The 24484-nt window shown below is 39.3% G+C and overlaps 1 protein-coding gene across 21 annotated transcripts in view; it reads left to right on the top strand.

Moving 5' to 3' along the window:
- Positions 1-22070: 22070 nt before the first annotated feature.
- Positions 22071-24484, top strand: part of ADGRL2 (adhesion G protein-coupled receptor L2) — a 194471-nt gene continuing 192057 nt past the window's right edge. For 9 of the 21 annotated variants that reach the window (XM_039484174.1, XM_039484168.1, XM_039484171.1 and 6 more), the window contains exon 1: positions 22074-23648. The gene's annotated coding sequence lies outside the window, so the exon portion shown is untranslated. Of the gene's footprint in view, positions 23649-24484 lie in introns of all 21 variants that reach the window. The other 12 variants (XM_039484177.1, XM_039484179.1, XM_039484176.1 and 9 more) reach the window with 3 other exon arrangements.

Raw genomic sequence — 24484 nt, 5'->3', positions numbered from 1 at the left:
TTCCATTTATCTCACTTTTACACCATTGCAAAACAACATTAATGCACCACTGAAAATAGGGGTTGATTTTTCAAAGGCACAAAGGGAAATTAGATGACCATCTCCGCACTGAAAATGAAACACTAGAACCAAATTTTCCAAACAGTGCACAGACAAATCCTAATGGAAGTGCAATCCCAAATCCCAAAGGGATTGTAAAATAGTCTCATCTCCTGCACAGAACCTCACCCACCCATCCACTTCTGTAATAGACCCATAATCTCTGACTAAGTTACTGAAGTCCTGAAATCATGATTTAAAGACTTCAAGTTACAGAGAATTCACCATTTACACTAGTTTAAACCTGCCAGTGACTTGTGTGCCATGCTGCAGAGGAAGGCAACCCCCCCCCCAGCATCTCTGCCAATCTGACCCAGGGGAAAACTACTTTCCAACCCAAAATATGGCGATCAGTTAGACCCTGGGCATCTGGGCAATACCCACCAGCCAGATACTTGTGAAAGAATTCTGTGTAGTTACTCAGAGCCCTCCCCATCTAGTGTCCTGTCAGCATTGGGGATTTTAGCTGTTGCCAGTCACCAATGGGCTACATGCCATCATAAGCAGTCCTATCATACCATCCCCTCCATAAACTTATCAAGCTCAGTCTTAAAGCCAGTTAGGATTTTTGCCCCCACTCATGGGCAGTGGTCGAACCCCGCGTTTGGAGAGGCTAGCCTGCTGGCCCCACCCCTTCTGCCCGAGTCCCCCACCCCCACCCCCACCCCTCCTTGTGGCCGGAGGAGCTGCTGGCCAGCCCCAGCACTGGCCCAACCCCCAGGCTGCCATCTCCAATGCCCCTCTGGGCCACTGGCCCGTCCCCTGGGCCAGCCTGAGCTGCTCCAGCCCCTGGCCACCAGCAGGAGCTGAGCCCCTGCCGTCTTCAGGGAAGAAGAGAAGTGAGAGTGGGGCCTCCCAGCAGAGCGTGGGCAGGGCCACAGCCTGGGTTAGGGCTGCCCATGTCCCCACTGCTCCCTTGGGAAGGCTGTTCCAGAACTTCACTCCTCTGATGGTTAGAAACCTTTGCCTGATTTTGAGCCTAAACTTAATCACCAGTTTATATCGATTTGTTCTTGGGTCCATATTGGTACTTAACTTAAATAACTCCTCTTCGTCCCTGGTATTTATCCCTCTGATGTATTTATAGAGCACAGTCATGACTCCCTCAGCCTTCTTTCGGTAAGTCTAAACAAGCCAAGCTCTTTGAGTCTTCTCTCATAGGTTAGGTTTTCCGTTCCTTTTTCAAAACTGGCCCTTACTGCCTAAGTACATGTAATATATGTTCAGATCTGCATTAAAATATTGATCTGTGCTTTCTACGATAGATTTGTTTCATTTTTGTTTTGCTGCTGATGCATTGTGTTTGGCAGTTAGAATCCCTATGGATGAAGGCATAATAACTAATAACATTTTTTTTGCTTTCCAGGGTATTTATGGTACAATGATGAATTTCTTCTTTCCCAGAATGGTAAGCAGAAAGCTATTTCTACCTCTGATAATACTGACTACAAAGAAGAGAAAGTAAATTGTTATAATAAAAGATTGTACATTTATTTTTAAGCAAACTGACAATCTGATAATTATATGGTATATTGAAATGTAAATCTTTGAATATTCAAATCCTGTTCACTAGCTAGAAAAGTCCCACAGAGTATTACATTTATTTCTAAAGATGCATAAGAATTTACCATGGCCTGGTCTACACTGGGGGAGGGGGGGAAATCGATCTATGATGCGCAACTTCAGCTACGAGAATAGCGTAGCTGAAGTCGACGTATCTTAGATCGACTTAGAATCACTTACTTTGCATCCTTGCGGCAAGGGATCAATGGCTGCCACTCCTCCGTCGACTTTGCTTCCGCCTCTCACCGAGCTGGAGTTCAGCAGTCGACAAGAGAGTGATCGGGGATCGATTTATCGTGTCTACACTACATGCGATAAATCGATCCCTGATAGATCAATCACTACCTGCCAGTCTATCAGGTAGTGTAGATGTACCCCAAATCTTTTGGAAATGCTTCTGAACCTGGAGTGTTCACCATTGAGGTTTTCTGCATAATTTATTGTAATATATACATAGCCACACACATAAATATAGTTTACATCCTATCAGGTGAGAGAGCAAGTGTATCTCTCCTTTACACTGAGAAAGGGTGAGTGCTATACAATATTTCACTGTCCTGAATTGTATAAAAATTGATCCTTATTTATGTTTCACTAGGGCTTTGCTGCATCTGTGAATTTAAAATTGTGTGTTTTCCAAAAGCAGACATCACTTCTTCTGAAAGAGCTGCCTGCTATCATGTTGTTTAAAAAAGATGGTTTCAGTTGTCATTCTCCATTTTTTATGACTGAAAAAGGCAATATTTATTTTACCCCTTGATCATAATGTCTTTACAATCAAATAAAAAGAAAAATTCATCATATTGTACATGTAAAGGTCATCCTAAAATAACACTTCTGAGCAAACTATACTGAATCCTATGAGTATGCTGCTAGGAGAGACATTTCCAACAGTTCTTGGGCACTCCCTTTATAAAGGAATTTCTTTCCACTCCATAAAAATGTAGTTTGAAATCAACATAAAACCATCAAGAAATGGAACTACTGTTAAAATGGGAAGAAATATTACTGGGAAAAATATCTCCTCCGAGCACAAATTCAAACTTCAAATGTGAGTGCTTCTTAGTGTTATAGCTGAAAGACATCTGATCTAATCCCAGAAGGAACTCAAAATCTACTTTTAAGAGGAGATTATTCAAAAAAATTAATACATAAGAGCATGAAACAATGAAGGATTAAAATGTGCGCCAGCCTGGTTTTCTGTTGTCTTTGAAACAAGGCAGAAGGGTTCCAAGAATTCAAGAAAACCCACAGCAAGACACAAGTTTAAAATGAACTTTTAAAAAATGATGATAGGGGACTTGTTCTTTGGAACTTTTTTCTCCTATAGGAAAGTAAAGCCTGCAGGTAAAGCTGTTTTGAACAAACTTGTTTTTAACCAGTAGATCAAACCACTTGATAATAACGATGAGGTTCTCTGCTTTGTTGATATTTTTACCTGCTTGTTAATAGTGGGTGTCTCAGCAGTATCAGTGTCAAGGATGTGTTTGGGGGACTGTGATTAAAGGGGAAAATAATCATGTAGAACTAACAAATAAAAAAGAGCAGCTGCAAGCAGACATGAGAACCACATTTAACCTCCCAAATCCACAAACAAACAAAAAATGCTCAAAAGAACTGAAGAGTCATTTTTAATCAAAAAGATTAACTATGTGACAGTTAAGTATGTTTGGGATTAAACCATCAAAGAACCTGTCTCTTTTGTGTATATTTGCCTATTAGCAGTAGGTACTTGGCACAAGGATCATATGTAGGCTGCAGCCATAGACTCTTGCACTACATATACGCTTTTCTGCAGTGTTAAGCAATAATATTGTTAATGGTAAGTGTTTACCAACAGATTTTGTCCACTTAAAACAGTTTTAGCTTGAGGCTGAATAAATGAAGGGGACTGCTAGGAAAGTGACGGAAAAGAAACAGCATTTAATTTAGGCTGAAAACAAATCTATTCAGTTGGCATTGTGATTGGGGTCAATATAGCTATAAGTTTGCAGGTTAAGTAAAATTATTATTATTGGTTGTGTGCCAGCAGTGCGCTTTGCACTATGTAGAACAAAGAAGGGACAAGAGTTCTGCCCTCAAGGGTCATATGTCTTATACAAACAAACAAAATGATACATGCAGGAGCTGGGTGATTAGACAGTCGTGCAGAATACCAAGATAACACTTTTGGGAGGAATAGGTTTTGTAGTTATAACCATATACCCATCCCCAAATATGACATTTTGCCTTTGGCTCCCAGGTACAGAATTAATGTGCTAGTTATGGATTACCAGAATGATAGTATGGATTACCAGTATGATAGTATAGATTACCATACTGGTATGGATTACCAGTCTTTTTTTCCTGTTAATAAATTATTTGTTACCTTAAATTAATGCTAAATATACCGGTATATATAATTGTAGCATTTCATTAAATATATAACCTTTTTGTCTTTTAAATAAGGTTTTTAAAATTCCATAAATGTTTTTAATCTGTGAAAAATTGCATGTTTTTTTACATCAAGTGAGAATATGAAAGAACTGCTAACAAAAGAAGGCTACTGCTGCTATGATTTCTTGAATAAGACAAAAAAATTGGTTCTCACTTTTCTCTCAATTAAAACTCCATGCAATTATTTGTGTAGATTCCAGATCTCTTTTGGGATTCTGGTTTCATACAACTTTTTGGTTCATTTCACAGGAATAATATTAATCTTAATTAGCAAAAACAATTGATGGGCTTTTCTCTCTCTTTTTTTTTTATCAGAGGATCATCACTAGATTATCCTGATAAATGAAAACTTCTTGTCTTTTTAAACAGTAAGCTGGATATGTTATCTATTCTAAGGTTTGTAGCTTTTTTGTTAGACATCATCTTGTTGGGACGGAGTGGCTTTCTTGATGAGTAGATGACCCTTTTTTTGTCTGGAACCCTAACATTGCTGGGCATTATGCCAACTTAGAGTCTAACTATTTATGACCATGTATTCAAGGTTCAACTATGCAAATCGCAACTATTAAACAAAAAGACATAGCAGATTTGTTTTTTAAACGTATTACATAGCTCATAAGGTCAACACATTTGTTTTCTCCATTTTAAAATATAGTTTTGTCAGTAATGATCAGTAATGATTGAAGAGATCATCACCTTTTAACATTTCATTTAGACTGAGTCAGATAGAACATAAACATCTTTTCCCTCCTATGCTAGAAAAATAATCATATGGAGTACAGCAAAAAGAGAGATTTGGGCTGAAGTAAGAGAGAGAGAGAGATACCTATGAAACGCCTAGATTCCTTGTATCGTACTAATATATAGTCTTTAAGGAGTGCAGTTCCACCATTATAGGAAACTATACATGAATGCCAGGCCCAAATCTGTCCTCAGCCTATAGGCAGGACAGCACCACAACAGCACCCTCAGTGGCTGCTATTTCAGTTTTTAGGCTACAGTAGGAGCCATGATCCCAGCAAAGCCCCTCTCCAGGAGTTTATGTGGATCTACATTCATTTAGTAAGCACAATCACATAGTCCAGAATTATTGCCCTGACCCAACCCCAGCCACTACCATCCCTATAGTGGATCCCAGCTCTACTGCATGTAAGCATCTACCTATAAACAGTGCAGCGAAATAGTGGCAGTTCTCGTATGTTACGAGCACTTTACAGCTTCTATGCCCTGAGTGCATTCTGTTCTAGTCAGCCATACCACATCCATTCCTCATGACATTTGAACAGCACCCTAAATGAAAATGTAAGCATTGTGCAATTGTGAAAGGAGGTAAAAGTAGCTCTTTGGGGTAGGGCCTGCCACTTACTATGTGTTTGCAGAGTGACCAGCACTGACTGGGATCTCTAGGCTCTACGATAAATAAAAATAGGACACATTAATAGTCTTGTCCTCAAGTAGAGCTTGTTGACTGTTGTCCACATTCTTCGAATAAAAGTACAACAAAACTTATTTCAAGAACTGACAGAGAAATATAGCAAAACAGAATATCTGAATCTGTTTAGATACAAGCAAAAATTAATACTAATAAATACAATTTCCATGGCTTAACCAAATGGAGATTTGACTCTAAAACTATGACTGTAAACAATTTATCTACAATTTATCACTCTTCTATTGACCATAATTAATTATAATTAAAACTTGCCTTTTTAGGTATTAAATATACAGTGTTACTGTTTGCACTTAAATCATATAATTTCTTCTCCTAGTACACTGAACTGCTGCAGCATTATTCTCTTCTCATCCTATGTACGTGTGTGGTAAAAAGCAGATGTGTTTATTTGAGTTGTGGATGTTGCATGTTTATCATAGAAATATAATAGATAGATTCTAGTTTATGAGGAACATTTTTCATTCAGAAAATCTTGATAACATAACATAAATGATGCTAATGAGACTTGGGCAGTGTATATAATACCAAGACTCAGAAGACAAGGACATTTTTCTTGTTAAATACACATTATCTGGTGTTTTTTGAAAATGCAGAAATATATGGTATCTACTTCGTAACTCATCACATCTTTAAATTGTTTTAGCTTTTTTCTGGGTAGCACTGAAAATTTATAAGAATTAGTTTATAGCGGATAAGGTACTGAAGAAGCATTTTGAGGGAAAGTTCATCTAAGTAGACAGCAACCATGAAAATAACATTCACATATTAACAAAGGATCAAGGGCTGCATTCAGCCCCACCAGAAGCAGGTTCCATGGATTTCATTGGGTGTTGCGTCCACTTATTGCAGGACTGAATTTGTTCCCATATGAAAAACAAACACTGAAATGGAAAATGGCTCACTGCACAGGACATTTGCTAAGGAAAGAGACAAAAAAGAATACAGAGAGACCATAGTTATATTATCTAATTAGCCATAAAAGGCAGAGAAGATCACCTAAACTGAAATAACCCTACTACATCACAATTAGAAGATTAGTGAAAAATGCTAGAAATATAAAAATAGGCAATAGAGTGTTAAGAATGGTCAAATGTAAAGTATGTGTTCTAATATAAATAAAATATATCTCAATTTCATTTTAATCATACATAAGTAGTATAATAGATAGGAAAAATTAATAAAATTTCATATGAACAGCGGTGTGCTATAACTGCTCTTGGCAGATCTAAATTACATACTTGATTGATTGATTGATTTTGCCTTCCTTAGTTACACAGAGATCGGGTCCATATTTTTGAGCAGGAAGAAAGCTGGGAGGGAACATATGCTTCTTTGTCAAGTGAACATGCCAAACGTACTACTGATGGTGGCTAAAGACTGCTTATTTTACTGCCCATAAAAATGGGGTTAATTAACAAGGAAAGGTCGGACTTTTGGCATAGTCTGTATTTTTCCCAAATAAATAATTAACTTTTTAAAGGGGGTGTAAAATAGTTAAATGATCTTGTAGTTGTAGGGCAAAGGGGATTTTTCAAATGCTATTTCCCAAGCTCTGACTAAATAAAATAACTTAATCTGAATCAAGAGTTGAGTATGGCCAAGTAAGGATAGTTTTAGCTTTGTAAGGTACTTATTATATATCAGAAAAGTCAGTTTTATGTGTTAGAGCAAAATAATGTGCTTCAGCAGAGGTGAAGCAATTATGGAAGAAGTGATGTGAGCATTTTAGTGCAGAGTAAAGCCAATTAAGATGAACTAATTGGACAAAGTCTTATTAGTGTGTCATAGCCAATATCCATTCTGAGCAGATGTAGGTCTCATTGACTTCAAGTTAATTTTTTTTTAACTTAACAGCTCTAGGATTGAGACCATGGGTGAAATCCTGGCCTCCTAAAGTCAAGGAGAGTTCACCCAAAATTATTTCATTTCATCCCATAGTTTTTCTAAGCAGGAGGGCAAGGGAGTGGAAAGAGGCTGCCCAGGAAGTAAGGAAGGAACGATTGGGATAAGGAGAGAGGTTAAGGAGAGAATATAGAGATGTTCCACCAAAATCATGATGAGGTGGGCTTGCACATCCAAGTACAGAGTCAAAGCCTAGTAGTTTATTCTCTTTTAAATGTCTATCCTTTAGTCAAACCATTTTGAAAGATTGCCCTTCTCTAGAGAAAGCAGCAAAGTCCATTGCTCTTATGCGCAGTCAAATATAAATAATATTTCAAAAGCTAAATTTAAAACATTAGCAATAAAAATACGCAGTGTATATTTCTTTCCTAGGAGCCAAAATGGAAATTGAATTCAATTGAGCCCCACTTACTTAGAATGGAATTCAATTTAAAAAAATCTCCCTGGATTCCGTACTGTGGAAAGCCCTCACAAATTTATTTTGGGGAGTTCTGGTGTGGAGGCTGGCCATAGTTTTATTTTTATTTTTTTAATGGAATCCAGTTTCAGTGTTTAAGGTTATTCATAACTCACCTCGGCTGCACAGTTTTCACATATAAACTGACTGAGGACAACTCGTTATTAAAGAAGTCGGCAGGTGTTCGTGCTCTGAAACATATTAAATAAAGAACTCAACAGGCTCACATTGGCTGCAAGCTCCAAAGAGAAATTAAATAATGAAGACAGCAGCTCTGCAACAGAGACCATTTCAGCATAAGTACAAGAGCTTGTCAGATGATGGGAAGTTCTGTTACATTTTTTAAATTAGATTTTGCATAAGGGTGTTTGTTATTGATATGAATATTGTAAATTAGAAATGGTCACAAACCCATACTTTGAGGAAGTCTGGATCCGGAGTCAATAGAGTACTGAAGAAACATCGAGACAAATTCTGGCCTGACTTGTACCTGTTCCATGCCACCTGATTTCTTCATTACTCACATGTCTGGGCAGAAATTAATTCTATTATGTTCCTGAAGTTAGCTGAAGCATCTCATCCACACCAATTTCCATGTGCAGTATCTTTGGAAAGTCCAGAGGAGAGAGGAAAAAAAAATGACCCTCTTCACTTCTTTAGCAAATATTTTTCTAATGCATGGAGTTTTACCAAATCCTGACCTTAACCTTATTTAAGCTTTTTCCAGACATGGTAAAAATTTAAAATACATGCTCACTCTGCCTTGGGATTTAAGTTTAGATTTTAATGAAATTATTTTAAATTGAATTTTTAAAAGATTAATGACCAAGTGTAAGTAGTCTTACTCTTCCCACAGATTCTGAGTTGCTGAACAATCATATTACAGAAAATGTCTTAAGAATGGCTCTTAATATGAAGAATCACAGAGTGTATTGGTTTTTCCTTTATTAAAAATGTTTCCTTACAATCATTATTTGAAGAAAATTGACAATTAATAAGAAACATCTAATACAGAGCTTCCTTTTTGGCAAAGGTTGACTAATATGTGGCCAGATCAAAAACCCAGTGAAGACAATGGATAGTTAACTTCTGTAGTGGTAGGATTGAGCCCATAAGACTTACTGGAAAATAAATTGTTAAATGCATCCATGGTCACAATTAATATTTTTTAAAAACTTGAACTTTCACAATGTATCTTTCACAAGTTTTCATAGTGAAGTAAAATAGTCTTTCAGTAAAAACTCTTACTAATGAAAAAAATGCTACAAAATCTTTGTGCCCACCACCTCTTCTTATCAATAGAATATATTCCTATAATATAAGCTCTGCTATTCTTGAGATGTCATAAGAATTTGCTTTAGCTTTTCTTTTAAGTGCCAGTTGTATTTTTTTAATGAATAAGAGAATTTCTGAAAATCTCCAAGACCATTTATAATTTCCACTCTCACGCCTACAACAGCTCTGCATCAGACTTTTAGAATTTCCATGTCTATTTATGCTTTTTACTTCTACCTCTCCAAGTTAATCACATAGGCTCTGGAACATCAATTTCTAGCAGACCCAGTTACAGACTCTAGAAATCAATAAGTTAATATGTACTTACAAAAAGGAACATTTACTCATTTTCTCAAAAAATACAGAAATACAAAACACCTATAATGTCCCCAGTCCTGCAAACATTGAGGCACGTTAATCTCCATTAACGGGCATAAAGTTACTCACATCTTTAATTGTTTTCAGAATTAGACCTAAGGTCCAAACGTGACAAAAATTTACACGTTTAACTTTACAAATGAGAGTAGTCTCATTCATTTTAATGGAACATGTTAACATGTTTAAAGATAAGCATGTGTGTTTACAAACTGGGGCCTAAACTTGTGTTAATTCAAATTAAAAAAATAACACCAGTTAAAAAAAAACAGGTTCCAAATTCCTGATGCCTTCTATTCTTAGCAACAATGTATTCCAAATCCATAGTCATTATTTCATTTAAGAGGAAAAAAAAATTATTTCGTATTATTCACTCACTAGGCATAATTGAAACCTCACCTAAATAAGTTATTGTCTTTACCAGTCTGTTACTGTCAGCCTGGGATCCCTTATATGGGTAATTAATATGTCTTTAATAGAAACATTTGTCTGAAAGTTCCTTTGCATCCCCCAAAATAGTCAGAATGAGGCTAAATTGCTTTTAATCAATCATGAAGAATTTTTTCTACAATTGCTCTTTGGAGCCTCCGAACTGCTGCTCTTTCATATTTCCAAATGAAGGCACAAGCTGACTCTAACTTTCTTCTCTGAGAAGCAAAACATACTCACAACTGCCTTTACTGGGTCCAAAACCCAATCATGTTACTCTACATCAAATCCATTACCATTTGCAAAAATATAATGCAATAGGCCAAATTCTTATCTGCCTATGAAGCTAATGAACTCAACAGCGTTGCACTGGTGTAACTGAGAACATAAATTGGTGCAATACATACACTCAGTGTTATGCTTATGGCTCATGCCTGTACTCCTTATTCAGGTCAAACTCTTATTTTAAGTCAAGGAGTGAGTTAGGAGTGAAAAATCAAACCCTCTATCTTTAGATTAGTCTCATGTGAAAGCAGAAATGGCTATCTCAGGAATCGGCAACCTTTGGTATGTGGCCCATCAGGGTAAGCACCCTGGCAGGCCAGGCTGGTTTGTTTACCTGCCGCGTCCACAGGTTCAGCCAATCACGGCTCCCTCTGGCCGCGGTTCGCCGCTCCAGGTCAATGAGGGCTGCAAGAAGCCACAGCCAGCACGATCCCTGGTCTATCGGGTGCCTTGAAACGGAGGGTGAGCAAATAGATTATATGCAGTTTGAGACATTTCATCCACATAGACTTCCATTTGTAACATTTTGACAGAGCACAAAGAGGTAAATATAATTCTTGTATATGCGGTATAGTAAATGTATATTAAAATTATGATTCTACAGTTTTAATTATATTTAATTATTAGGGCTGTCAAGTGATTAAAAAAATAATTGCAAGTAATCGCACTGTTAAACAATAATAGAATACTATTTATTTAAATATTTTGGGATGTTTTTTACATTTTCAATTATATTGATTTCAATTGCAACACAGAATACAAAGTGTACAGTGCTCACTTTATATTTATTTTTTATTACAAGTGTTTGCACTGTAAAAGGACAAAAGAAATAGTATTTTTCAATTAATCTAATACAAGTACTATAGTGCAATGTCTTATTATGAAAGTTGAACTTACAAATATAGAATTATGTACAAAAATACTTCATTCAAAAATAAAACAATGTAAAATTTTAGAGCTTGCAAGTCCACTCTGTCCTATTTCTTGTTCGGCCAATCGCTCAGACAAACAAGTTTGCTTACATTTGCAGGAGATAATACTGCTCACTTCTTGTTTACAATGTCACCTGAAAGTGAGAACAAGCATTCTCATGGCACTGTTGTAGCTGGTGTCGCAAGATATTTAGTGCCAGATGCGCTAAAGAGTCATATGTCTCTTCATGCTTCAACCAGCATTCCAGAGGACATGCGTTCATTTTTATGATGGGTTCTGCTTGAAAACCATCCAAAGCAGTGTGGACTGATGCATGTTCATTTTCATTATCTGAGTCAGATGTCACCAGCAGAAGGATGGTTTTCTTTTTTTGGGTTCTGTAGTTTCCGCATTGGGGTGCTGCTCTCTTAAGACTTCTGAAAGCATGTTCCACACCTTGTCCCTCTCAGATTTTGGAAGGCACTTCAGATTCTTAAATCTTGGGTTGAGTGTGGTAGCTGTCTTTAGAAATCTCACATTGGTACCTTCTTTGTGTTTTGTCAAATTTGCAATGAAAGTGTTCTTAAAATGAACAACATGTCCTGAGTCATCAGCCGAGACTGCCATAACATGAAATATATGGCAGAATGTGAGTAAAACAGAGCAAGGGAGCATACAATTCTCCCCCAAGGAGTTCAGTCACAAATTTAATTAATGCATTATTTTTTTTAATGAACATCATCAGCATGGAAGCACGTCCTCTGGAATGGTGGCTGAAGCATAAAGGGGCATACAAATGTTTAGCATATCTGACACATAAATACCTTGCAATGCTGGCTCAAAAGTGCCATACAAATGCCTGTTCTCACTTTCTGGTGATATTGTAAATAAGAAGAGGGCAGCATTATCTTCTGTAAAGGTAAACAAACTTGTTGTCTTAGCAGTTGGCTGAACAAGAAGTAGGACTGAGTAGACTTGTAGCCTCTCAAGTTTTACATTGTTTTGTTTTTGAGTGCAGTTATCTAACAAAAAAAATCTACATTTGTAAGTTGCACTTTCAGGACAAAAAGATTGCACTACAGTACTTGTATGAGGTGAATTGAAAAATACAATTTCTTCTGTTTATCATTTTTATAGTGCAAATATTTGTAATCAAAATATACAATTACAACACAAAATACAAGATATATATGAAAATGTAGAAAAACATCCAAAATATTTAATAAATTTCAGTTGGTAGTCTCTTGTTAAACAGTGCAATTAAAACTGCGATTAATCAAGATTAATTTTTTAAATTTTGATTAATATTTTTAATCGCATGAGTTAATTGTGATTAATCGACAGCCCTATTAATTATATATTATTAAAACTGGAAGACTAAGAAAATTAAATATTTCACCAGAGGGTAAGCTGCATAGAAATAAACTTAAAGTAACATGATTATAAACCCATATATAATATTTAGCACTTATCTTCAAGGCATTTTGAAAGTTTAAAGACCCAGTTCTGCACTTCTTGCACAGCCATAGGCTCATAGACTTTAAGGGCAGAAGGGACCATTGTGATCATATAGTCTAAGGTCCTGCACATTGCAGCCCACAGGACCTCACTCACGCCTGAAATAGATCCCTAACCTCTGGCTGAAGTCCTCAAATCATAGTTTAAAAACTTCAAGTCACAGAGAATTCATCATTTACACTAGTTTAAGGCTGCACGTGACCCATGCCCCATGCTGCAGAGGAAGGTGAAAAACCTCCAGGGTCTCTGCCAATCTGACCCAGGGGAAAATTCCTTCCCGACCCCACATATGATGATCATTTAGGCCCTAAGCATGTGAGCAAGATGCACTAGGCAGATACCTGGTAAAGAATTGTCTGTAGTAACTCAGAGCCCTCCTCATCTAGTGTCCCATCTCCAGCCATTGGGGATTTTTACTACGGGCAGTCACATTCCATTGTAGGCAGTCCCATCACACCATCTTCTCCATAAACTTATCAATCTCAGTCTTGATGCTAGTTAGGTGTTTTGCCCCCACTTCTCTCCTCCTATTAGTTTCCATGAGAGCTCTAGGTATGCAAGGAATGTAAGATTGGACCCTAAACAATAATCCTCACTGTCTTTGTGAGGCAGTTAAGTTTTATTATTATTATACAGATGTGAAAAGAGGTTCAGAATTGTTAAATTACTTGCTTTAGGCCACAAAAGGAATCAGTGTCAGAATTAGAACACAAGACTGCCTGGCTCCTAGTCTTGCATGCAAACCAGACATCTCTATGGGCTTACGCCAAAGCCCACTGAAGCCTATAGGAAAAACTTCCATTGACTTCAATAGGATTTAGATCAGGCCCTAAACACTTACATATTCTCTAGTGATGCTTTCACATCACTGACATATTCCTGAAAAGTTCACTCTCATTTGGTCTTGGGAGAAGATCTCTATATTCATAAATGTTTTACATATTTTATTTTCTATATTTAAGAGAGGAAATAAGCTTTGCTCCACTTCATATTTATAACTAGTATTGCCAGGATCCACTCACTAACATACTGTGGAAGCTAGTTTACTGCAATACTCATTCTAGTTGTCCTTTCTACAATGATACACAGCAAATCCCTATCTTCAGATCTAAATGACTATGAATTCACTGACTCTTTGTCCTGTAAAACTTTTCATATTAATGTAGTTTAATAAGCTGAGAAATGCATTAGCTTTTTAAATAAATCTTTAAATAGGGTAGTTTTAAATCAGAAAGATGTTTTGGTCTTGGAAAATTATGAGAACTAGTATTTGTCTAACAAGACCTTAAGACCCTGGGAAGAATTTTAAGGATTTTTATGAAGCTCAGTATGCATTCTTCGGCTAGGTTTTGGCATAGTTTCAGTATGACTCCAGTGCAACTCAATCAGTTTATTTTATAATTAAAAACAAGGAAATAGTAACAAAAATACATAATATATAGCACTCATGTTTATAATAGAAACATCCATAAAGGAAGGAACATGTTCTAACTCTTCTCATTACCCCAAAGGGAATTGCATCTTTAATCACACAAAGCACAACGGCTTTCTAATTTTGTTTAAAGTGTTTCAGTACTTACAAAAACCAGATCAGGTTATTGTAAATCTAGAGCAAATTAGAATCATTGGCCTCTGCTCAGCTGTATTCAAGGGTACTATGTAAATCATACATTTAATGGCATACTAAGACACACATCTGTTTCTATTTTGTAGAAGTTAATAATCTAACTACAGAGTATTTAAACACTACTTTCATTAACTGGAAAATTGAGAAAAATAGCAACTGCTATAAGTCACAAGGTGTTGTTGCATTGAACCAAGAAAACTACATTGATAAACTGCAAGCCTATATAGTAAATAGTTTTCAAAGATATTTGTGTCATTGTCTATTGCCTGACCTTGTGCTGCCTCTTTCTTTCTCCTAGAAAAATGTTGCTTAAACAAACAGAGCAGTACTGCTAACTAAAGTCTGCACCTGCACATGGTACATTTTAATCTATAATTTTAGTACCAAATGGTTTCACAATAAGAGGTAGAAGATGCCTAAATTCCCCCTTATAACTAGATAGATAATGGTATAATGTGGTAAAAATATATGCATTTATTTTTACATAATTAATAGTCTGATAATTCCAGCATCCTTAAATTAATATTCATTTTCCCCATTGCTTTCAAAAGATACTTTTGTGACCAGTACTGATGAAAATTTTGTATTGCAAAAAAGATTGATTGATTGATTGCTTATGTAGCTTTGTTTTTATACATTTTATTTTCTAGAATGTCTACCTCATCCCGGAAGTTTTCATATTATTGTCTTTATTTAACGTAGTAGTGTAAACAGAGATACAATATCAGATGCACTCTACAGTTTGTGGCATTGTGACAGAATAGGTCCTGATAGTGCGCCGTGGCTCTGTCTGGGCAGAAGGGTCCCAGTTGGTGTGGATCTCATTGCAGAATTTGGGCCATTGTTTTTAACTATTGCTTATTAAAGTCTCTTTTTTTTTCAAAAAAATGTAAATGATTAGCCAAACAACTGATCAGCTGTGTATATACTTTATCCTTTTCAAAAAAAATTCAGTTGAAGTTGCAAGTGAGAGTAGAGTTTGGCCCCTAGCTTTGTGCAGTAATAAAAGACTTAAATGCCAAGGTTTACTGTGATAAGATAAAGCCATTATTAAGGTGACAGATTTTGAATGATTAATTCTATTGTGAACCCAGAACACAGTTGCAGTAAGTGGCAAAGTTCAAGCATGTAGAAGATTAAATTAAACACCCATTCATGAAAATTATAATGGCACAAATTATTTCATGATGGAAGAATTGCTCTCTAAAGAATCTATCAGAAAAGATCCAAGCCCTGGGAGGTCACAGATCTAGCTTCAATGCTTGCTCGTTTATGCTAAAATTGTCTAAACTACTAAATACTTTCCATTAGGCTTGGGATGCAGGGACTTGACTGACATTCATATATATAACTGTATGAATATGTATCTCATCTCTCTTATCAGTGCTAGATTCTATGAACTTCTTTTATATATATATACACATACAGTAATACAGTTTAGGGGGGAATTGATATATGCACCCTTTTGCCAGTACTGGCTCCCACGCTGAGGAAAGAGTGGGATCCTTGTGCTCAAGCATAGGGGACAGGAACAGAAAACTAGAGCAGTAAAACTTTGTGCTTGTGAACTTCAGTATGACTCCATGAATACCAAGACCTGAAAACCCCACAACTCCTGTGTAGTTATGCCTATGACAAACTTTCTAATACACAAAGTCCCCACGTAGTTTTCAGGAGACCTTTTCAGCCAGGCAATAAAATTATGCTTAAGAGTGTTGTCTTACTGATATATTATAGCATAGTACTCTGATTCACTATGTGCAATTTAAAAAGGTCTATTTTGGTGCTGATTTTCAACAGACAGCAGCTAGTGCTTAGAATGGGCTGAGGAGTAGCATCTTAATTAATTATTTAATGTTTTTTTTAATATTTATAATTAGTAGTAGTACTAGGTAGTCAATCGATGTTCCTCACAACAGTAGTGCTGTGTTAATATCACTCTTTCGACTGCAGTATTTTTAGAAAGCATAACCATACCTTCAATCAGACAGGAGCAGTATTTGTCAAAAACATTGAGGTCTGTCAGAAGTAAATGCTCATTTGAAAAAAAAAAGAGGTGGAGTATCATTGATCCCTATACTTTAGTGATATTAATACCCTTGTGCTGCAGGTATTTGTAATGTAAAACAAATCATTACTGAAACAGATGCCTTTACAAGCAGTTTTTTTTTTAAAACAAAATGACTTTTCTTACAGCTGTTAGAATCACACCCGGTGGTTTGACAGAAGCATGATAAAATGTGAACTGGAAGACCTAAATTTGGAAGGAAATCAGGGTCTTATGCCCAGTCCATGCCAGTTGAGACTGATTGCCAAGCAGTAGTGATGTGCACAGTTTGTGAGGGGGAGGGATTGACTTCACTGCTGTTTCCAGGCTCTCTGACCAGTGGTCCATGATGCATCTCTGGTATCTGCTCCAGAGAGAACCAATCACATAACTGTCAGTGCTACGATGGCAATAAGCACCAAGAGGAAGAAATATATATATAAGGAACTAGATCATTGGCACAAAGCAGAATCAAAGCAGGCATAATGAGCCAACTGTAGATTTCTCTGGTGGGGGAGGATGCACTGGGTGGCACAGGACTGACTGAGAGCAGGTCCAGGTGACAGAGTGGTTAAAACACTACCGATGCTTTGTCTAGACTTGAACTACCACTGGCTGGGAATTCTAGGATAAATAAGGCCCTACAAGGATTGGAGAAAAAGAATCCGCTCAGGTTCAGCAGTGGTTCTGTTTTTTTCTTGTCATGTTCTTATATTGTGCCCATCACTGTCGTATCTGAGCACAGTGGTCACTCTGGCCCAGCTTCTTAAAGGTATTTAGGTATTGCTGCACTCAGTGCTACTACAAGTACTATATGGGCTTTCGGAGTAGCTGGAATGCTTGTACTCTGTTACTTGAGATGGGGAAAGGAATAGGCTTCTTGATCCACATAGTCACAGATCTATTAGTTTCCCCACTGCACTGTCCATGGCTTGTTAATCTCCTCTTTATGGGCTTCTGTCCCTTGTGATGTTCTGTACTGTGGAACCAGAGCTGTTCCACTGTTTGAGGGCTTTTCTTTCCCACTGATGGTTGGTGATGGACAGAGGGAATGTCTGAATTAGGTGACAAGCAGCTCTACAGAGGAGAGGTGGTGAAGAGAGAGAGAGAGCGAAAGAGAGAGTATGTTTGAGCAGTTGACCCAGAGGGTATGTCTACATTACAGCTAGGAGCACGCCTCTCAGCCCTGGTTCACAGACTCACATCACACTCCGTCTATACCAGCCCGGGTTGAGAGACTCATGTCGAACTCCCTGTCTGTACCTGGCCCAGGCTGGGCAAGCTAATGATCCAACCAGCTGACCTAATTCAGTGATGAATCCTGGTCACATGCCACCTGAGGAAGTTGGACTCAAGCTAGCATGTTAAAAATAGCATGGTGGATGTAGTGGCTTGGGCTGCAGCTCTGACCCTCAAGCCTAGAGATTCAGGAGGTCTTAAACTATTGGTCGTATTTCTAAGAGCATGGTTCTACAATAACATATACTTCCATCATTTGTATTCACAAATTTTCTGCTCAGGGAATGAGGAGACAACTGTATTGTTTTCTCATAAGGAATAATCCTGTTCTTGCTGAACAAAGTTGCTTCTAATATTACTAAATTAAAAAAATAATTTCTGCCTAAGAAACAAGAAACAACAGCCTTGTTGAATACAATTATCTTCATTTTCATGAAGCTATTTAAATTAGAAACATGAGTTTCTACAGTTGGGAAAAAAACATCCATGGTTAAAATGTTTGAAGCCCATCAATCTCTTTAACCACACAGCTAATGTGTTCCTTCTGTTTTCTTTGAATGAAATCACCATGAGTGGTTAGATGTTGATTTAACATAAAACAAATGGAAATGGGTGTTTCCTTAGTCATGTGTAGAATTTATTTTTAAAAACAATTAGCAAGTATTCTGAGTAAGTCAATGACTTTGTTATTTCTTAAATAATAATATAGATTGTGAGTCGTTAAAATTGATTAGTGTAGTAAAATGTATTCAAAGTGCACTTTACTTGTTAGGAACAGCTGCAGAATTTTCTTATTTTATTGATGGATTCTGATTTTTTTCCAGTGACATTAAGAACAGTTATTTAGTTTAAAAGAACTGGCAATTGTCAAGATATAGTTCCAAAGTCTTAAGATAATATACATTTCCTATTGTGGACTAAACCCTGCTTACTTTACAAAACTCTCCTAAGCTTTGAATGAATGAAACAAGCAGGATTTAGCCCTTTTTATCATTCAGTATCGTGTTTGAAATGTTGAAGTCTGTGTGCCAAATTAAATATGTCTTAACACTATAGAAGACTTAATGTAAATTTTAGTCTGATTATTACACTATGGATATACAGCCCCTTCCATCAGTCTTTGCTCATATTAGGACTAATTAGATGTTCACTGATGTGTTATTCACAGGAATGTGTGGATGGATGGGGGAAATCTCTTTTACTAATATTTAAAATGTAATCATTTTTGTACACTCAAACAAAAGAAAAGTGGATGCAGAAAATCTCTGTAAATCTTCAGCCCTTTCATGAAGAAAAAAAATATCTGGGACAATACTAAATTATGTATCAAGATATTTTAATATTTTTAATTCTTCTTTCATGAATACCCAGACATACACCACAATTTTATGGTAGAAAACTCTCCAGCGGTGTCAACACGGATGCATGGTTGTATATGAAAGCACACTTTGACCCGTTTTGTAGGATATGTTCAATCATCTTTTTGAAGTATACCCTCCCAAGAACACAGATGACAGTGAAATCTATTCCAAGCGTTGCCATGCACCCTTTCATTAGAACACCCATATTCAGTAAACCATTTACAATTCCTTGTGAGTCGTGTCAATAATCTATAACAGTTTGCTATTAGTCTTCAAGGGCCTGATCTGGGACATGAGTAAGTCCCACTGACTTGAAAGGAGTTTTATGCATGGAGAACATGTAGGTTAAAAGATAATGTTAACAAAACCTAACATAATAGAACTGTGTTAGTGAAAGTATTTGTTAAAATAATGTTGATGTAAACAATTTTGTCTGGATTTAAATATTCCCTGCAGTGTTTGGAATCCAGATATTTTGCAGTATTGTGCATTACGATTATAAACAAAAGAGAAAATGACTAGTCTATATTTACTTTGTGGAGTTTAAGTGGTGTGAAATGCAAAAAGTGAAATGGTGGAAACAAAATTATTTATTCATAACTGTTTCAGTTTTAATGATCTAAAATGTTGTTAGTGGGAAATTGATTTTTAGATATGATTTTTAACCTGACAGTTTTCCTTTCAGTTGTTTTTAATCATTTTACTTATACATATAACAGTGTATTTCCACATTGTATTCCATCTTCTTACTGAAAGGTTTGCTTACATAACTGAACCAACCATAATTTTAAGTGTATTTTTGGCACATTCCATAGCTAACAAAAAGAAGTCATTTAAAGAAAAAGAACAAACTATAACAGGGCTGGAAATATTATTTTAAAGACTGCAGGATCTGGCCCATACTCTTGGAAAAATCTTATTGAAATCAGTGAGAGTAAGAAGTGCAGAACTAAGTCCAAAATATGCTGTGTGGATATATTCTGAAGAAATGTATCTGCAGTTTTATCCGTTGTTACAATTTGTGGCAAAGGTACGTAACTCTTTATGTACAAAGCAATTTAATTCCCAAAGATTCCTAAGGAAAGAAAAAAAGTTAGACCACAGTCCAGCAATTGAATCCATATAGGTGAATCTCCATTGTCTTCAGTGACTATCTGCAAAAGGCCAAATTCTGCAGTCTTCCTCCTTCTTTACTCAGGCAAAACTTTCACTGAAGCCAGTCAACATTTTGCCTAAGAATGGACAGCATGATTCTTGTCTCCCAAAAGAAAAACAAACATAAATCCCTATATATGTTGAATTGTTTATAGCCCAACCCTGCTCCCACTCACTGACTGTAGTAAGAGCAGGAATAGGTCCTCTGTTAGTGAATCACTTTCATAATTTTTTTTCATCTACAGCTGAACTTAGTTTAGAAAAACTAGAATATCAGTAATAAATATACATGGGCATTTTTGTAGTTATGGTTTCTGTTATAAAGATGTCTCCATAGCAGGTACACTTAACCTCTAAATAGAAACCAGTTTCAGATAAATGCATTTTTAAATTATATATACCATTGTGTATGTTTTAATTCTGTTAAACATATCTAAGGGCTTTGCTGGTTCCCTGAAATTATTTATAAAGGTTTAATTTTTTTCAGCAAGAAAGAAACTTTTCCCTATTATATGGGAAAGAGTTAAACTGACTGTACACAAAGGGCTGTAAAATGCTCACATTAAAACTGAAAAAAAAATAGTAGGAAAAACATGGACTGGAATCTGGCCTCTGTTTTTTTTAATTGAGGTGACCTTTAAGCACATCTGCTTCTCTTAATTCATATTAAAAATATTTAAAAAAATACTATTGCATTTTTATGTAGAGATATCAAAGACTGTTATCACAACAGAAGCTTACATAGTTGAATAAAAAGTAACATGCTAACAAGTTGATATATAAAGTGTTACTGAATATAGAGATAATGACCCAGATTTTCTGGTGTGATGTGGTTGTTTTGACCTGAACTGCCAGCATATTTTGGACCTAAAGTCATCGTGACTGGCACTGGGACAATCCCTAGAGCACCAAGGTAATCCTGCAGTAGCGTAGAGCCAAGAGAGCTTTTACACCACTTTGCTGCAAGAAAAAGGAGGCAAGGCCACCAGTAGAAAGGAAAGTGATTGGGTCACACTTGTGCTAAGTATCAGAGGGCTAGCCTTGTTAGTCTGTATCCACTTGTGCTAAATTGATCCTTGGATGGATGTTTGTCCCCCTATGGCAGCCTGGTATTAATTCAGAGCAGTTCTTTAGCTGTTCTGAGACAGCACAAAAGTGAGCATTAAATTGCACAATGTTCTTGATTTGTGTTATCATTTCCCAGGGTTTTGTCTACTGTCCCTCCATGTCTTTATATAAACAAACACTTCCCAATGCCAAGTTGCTTCTTGCTGAAGTGGGGCTTTCGAATATTTTAAATTTCCACATTTTAGAAACAATAGAACATTTCTTCAGTATTTGCAACTTAAGAAAACATTTCTGGAGCGTTGACAGGATATTATTGAAAAAAAGCAACAGGATTACTGGACTGTATTTGTACATATACGCACATGATTGGTTCAGCTTAATATCTTTCTTGAAATTGTGTTCAAGTATTATTTATCCTGGCCTGACATGCATTCTTTAATGTAGCTCCTTCCTTTGGATTGCTGTCTCTGATTGCTGACAGGGGTAATGAATAAGAGGCGTAAGGAAATGTGTTCACTGGACAAGAGCAAAGTAATTTCAATGCAAGGAAATGAAGGAAACAGACCTAGAAAATCCTGAATGCATTTGGGAGCCTTAGACTCATTTTCCTTCCTTTGCTTATTTTTGCTCAGAGATGGTAGCGTGCTCCACAGACTCACGGTCTGCTGACTTATGGGCATGTACACGAACAGTTAGGGCCGTTTTTACTCAGGTAAAGTGTGCACTCTCAGGGGCTTGCACTTTAACTTCTCGGTGCGAGAAGAACGTGCTAAGTGTCCCCTGAAGTCTCACGCCTTCAAAGGGCAGCCCTCCCCCTCAGGTGCCCTTCTTGGCTTGCCAGCGCGCTCGGCGTGCGCCAGAGCCACTGCAGGCAGCTCGCACACAAAGGAGGAAGGACTCGCGCTAAAGTTTCAGGGGCCTGACGCTGGCTCCTGCCCCTTTGCAAACGTGCACTGGGAAACGTCCAGCCCTGCACGCTGGAGTCGAGGAGAGAAAGTGCCGCGGGGACGCCTGCTTGTCCGCAGCGTCACGCTCGGCTCGAGAGAAGCCCCCGGGGAAGGGCGTCGGAGGAGAGGCCGAAGGGGAGCCGGGCAGACAGAGCGAGCCAGCCAGGGAGACCCAGCATCGTTCGCTTCGCTGTCGGCGGCGCGGGCCCTTTGCAGCCTGCCCGGGACAAACCTTGCAGCAGCTCCATTGGCTGAGAGCGGCTAGCGCTGCTGCGGCGGCTGCCAAAACAGCTCAAGCCAAGCGCCCCCTTTCTCCAGCCCCCCTCCAAGCAGGGCAGCGGCGGCTGCAGGAGCAGCAGCAGCCAGCCGCTCAAATGGAGTGGAAAATGGCCAGTGGTGGCATATAGCGCCATAGATTATCTGCTTCACGTTTTGTATTTAGCTGCCTCTAATCTGCTTTCCTTTGCCTGAGCCCCCAGCTGGGGGGGAGGGGGGCGAGAGGCAGGCGGGAGAGATTCTGTCCTTTGCTGCCGGTACTATACGCGATAATGTTTATATGATTAGCTGAGCCCAGGGGTGGGGAGTAGAGAGAGGGGGGTGGAGATTGGAGGAGGAGGAGGCTGGAGGTGACTCCAGTTCAGAGCCAGTGGAGAGTCTGTGTCAGGATTTAGCAGTCCCCAGTCACACACACAGAGGTGCATGAGCGAAAAGGAGCTTGCAATACAATTCACTGGGATTGTGTGCGTGTGTTGCGTTGCCCCCCCTTGGTGTGTGTGTGTTACTAGCTCCGCGCTTGGTTCCTGGGCTCCAGCCGTTCACGGGGCAGCAGCGGCGAGAGGAAGACGAGAAATCCGAGGAGGGGCTGGAGCCGTATCATGCCAGAGGCCAGAATGTCATCCAGGGAGATGTAAATGAGGTCGATGCGAACGAGAGAGACACGGAGAAGGGAGGGGGCTTTGCTCTGCCAAATTTGAGTGGGTCGCCCCGCTGCTCCTGACCTGCTGCTGGCATCGCCTTTATTCCCCTTCTCGTGATCGCTGCGGAGAAAAGGACTCCCAAGGCTGGTCACAGACACTGGGCTTTGCACCGGGGGCCACCCCTTTGATTGATTGCTGTTATTTATTGATTTATTTTGTGGTCGGGGAGCCTGGCTATTTTAGACCTTTCCTGCCGAGCGGGGTGTTGGAAACTGCCGGAAAATGTTGACTTAGCCCTAGCGAAGGCAGCCCACCGACCGGCCGGCCGCTCGGAGGAGGAGAAGCCGCCTTGCGCGTGTTGTCCCAGCTCGGCAGCGAGCTGCAGAGCCCGCTGCCTCCCTCTCTCCCTACCCAGCCCAGCTTTTCTCCTGCCCCGGTCCCCGTTGCGCCTGCTGTTGCTGTGGTGCCTCCTGAACTCACGCCGCTGCCCCTGGCGTTCAGAGGGGGCTCGCCCGGCGCACTTCTCTGGGGCATCCGAGTTGGAGAGAGAGAACCTGGCCCGGCTCCGGTTCCACGGCGCGAGGTAAGACGAGCTCAGGGTAACAATCTGCTGCTGCTGCTGCTGTTCCCAGGACCTGTTTGCTACTTGCGTCGCTTCCCTCTTGAGCCGTTTGCAAAAAAAAAAAAAAAAAAGACTGGGGAGGGGGGTTGGCTTGTTTGCTGAACCCAAGGCCGCCCCCCTTCTCCCTTGGGGTGTCCCCCGTTCCCAGTGAACCACAGTAAATTGGTGGCGGCGGCGAAGAGAGGAATAGGCCCCCCCACCCCATGCAGCCTGGGTTTTTTTTCACGCCATCACCATTTACTAATAGTCCGCGCCGGTTAAATCAAAGTGCTGGGGGGGGGGGCGCAGACCGGCCGAGCCGAGGGGGCAGCTGCCACCGGGGGGGTGGGTGGAGGGGAAGGAGACTGGGCAGGGGAGGCAGGGCGCGAGGGCCGGCGGCAGGAGCGTGGCTTGCTGCCTCTTGGGCAGGCAGAGCCCCGGGGGCTGGTTAATCCCCCGCCAGGGGCTTCCCGGGCAGCCCCAGAAAGGAGCCGGTGACATGAAAATGGAGCCAGAGGTGAACTAGGGTGGCCGATCATGGCAGCAATTAGAGGCAGGCTCCAGGGGCGGCGGGCCGGCTTCTTGCAGGGGTGGGCGCCCTGGGGAAGCAGGGTGGGGGCGGCGTGGGGTCCCGGAGCGGCCACAGCCTCTGGGCTCCCTGGGGAGAGGGGAGCCGGTGCTGTAGGCTCCTGGGCAGCCGGACTGGTGGAGCGGGACCGCGGGGCGGGCTGCGCTTTCCTGCCCAAAGGGGGCTCCGGGCCGCGGTGGGAGAGCAGGGCCGTGGGCAGCTGCCGGCCTCTCGCCCTCCGACTCTTACT

The sequence above is a fragment of the Mauremys reevesii genome, linkage group 8 (assembly GCF_016161935.1).
Source record: "Mauremys reevesii isolate NIE-2019 linkage group 8, ASM1616193v1, whole genome shotgun sequence".
NCBI lineage: Eukaryota > Metazoa > Chordata > Testudines > Geoemydidae > Mauremys > Mauremys reevesii.
This window is presented reverse-complemented; position numbering and strand designations above follow the sequence as displayed.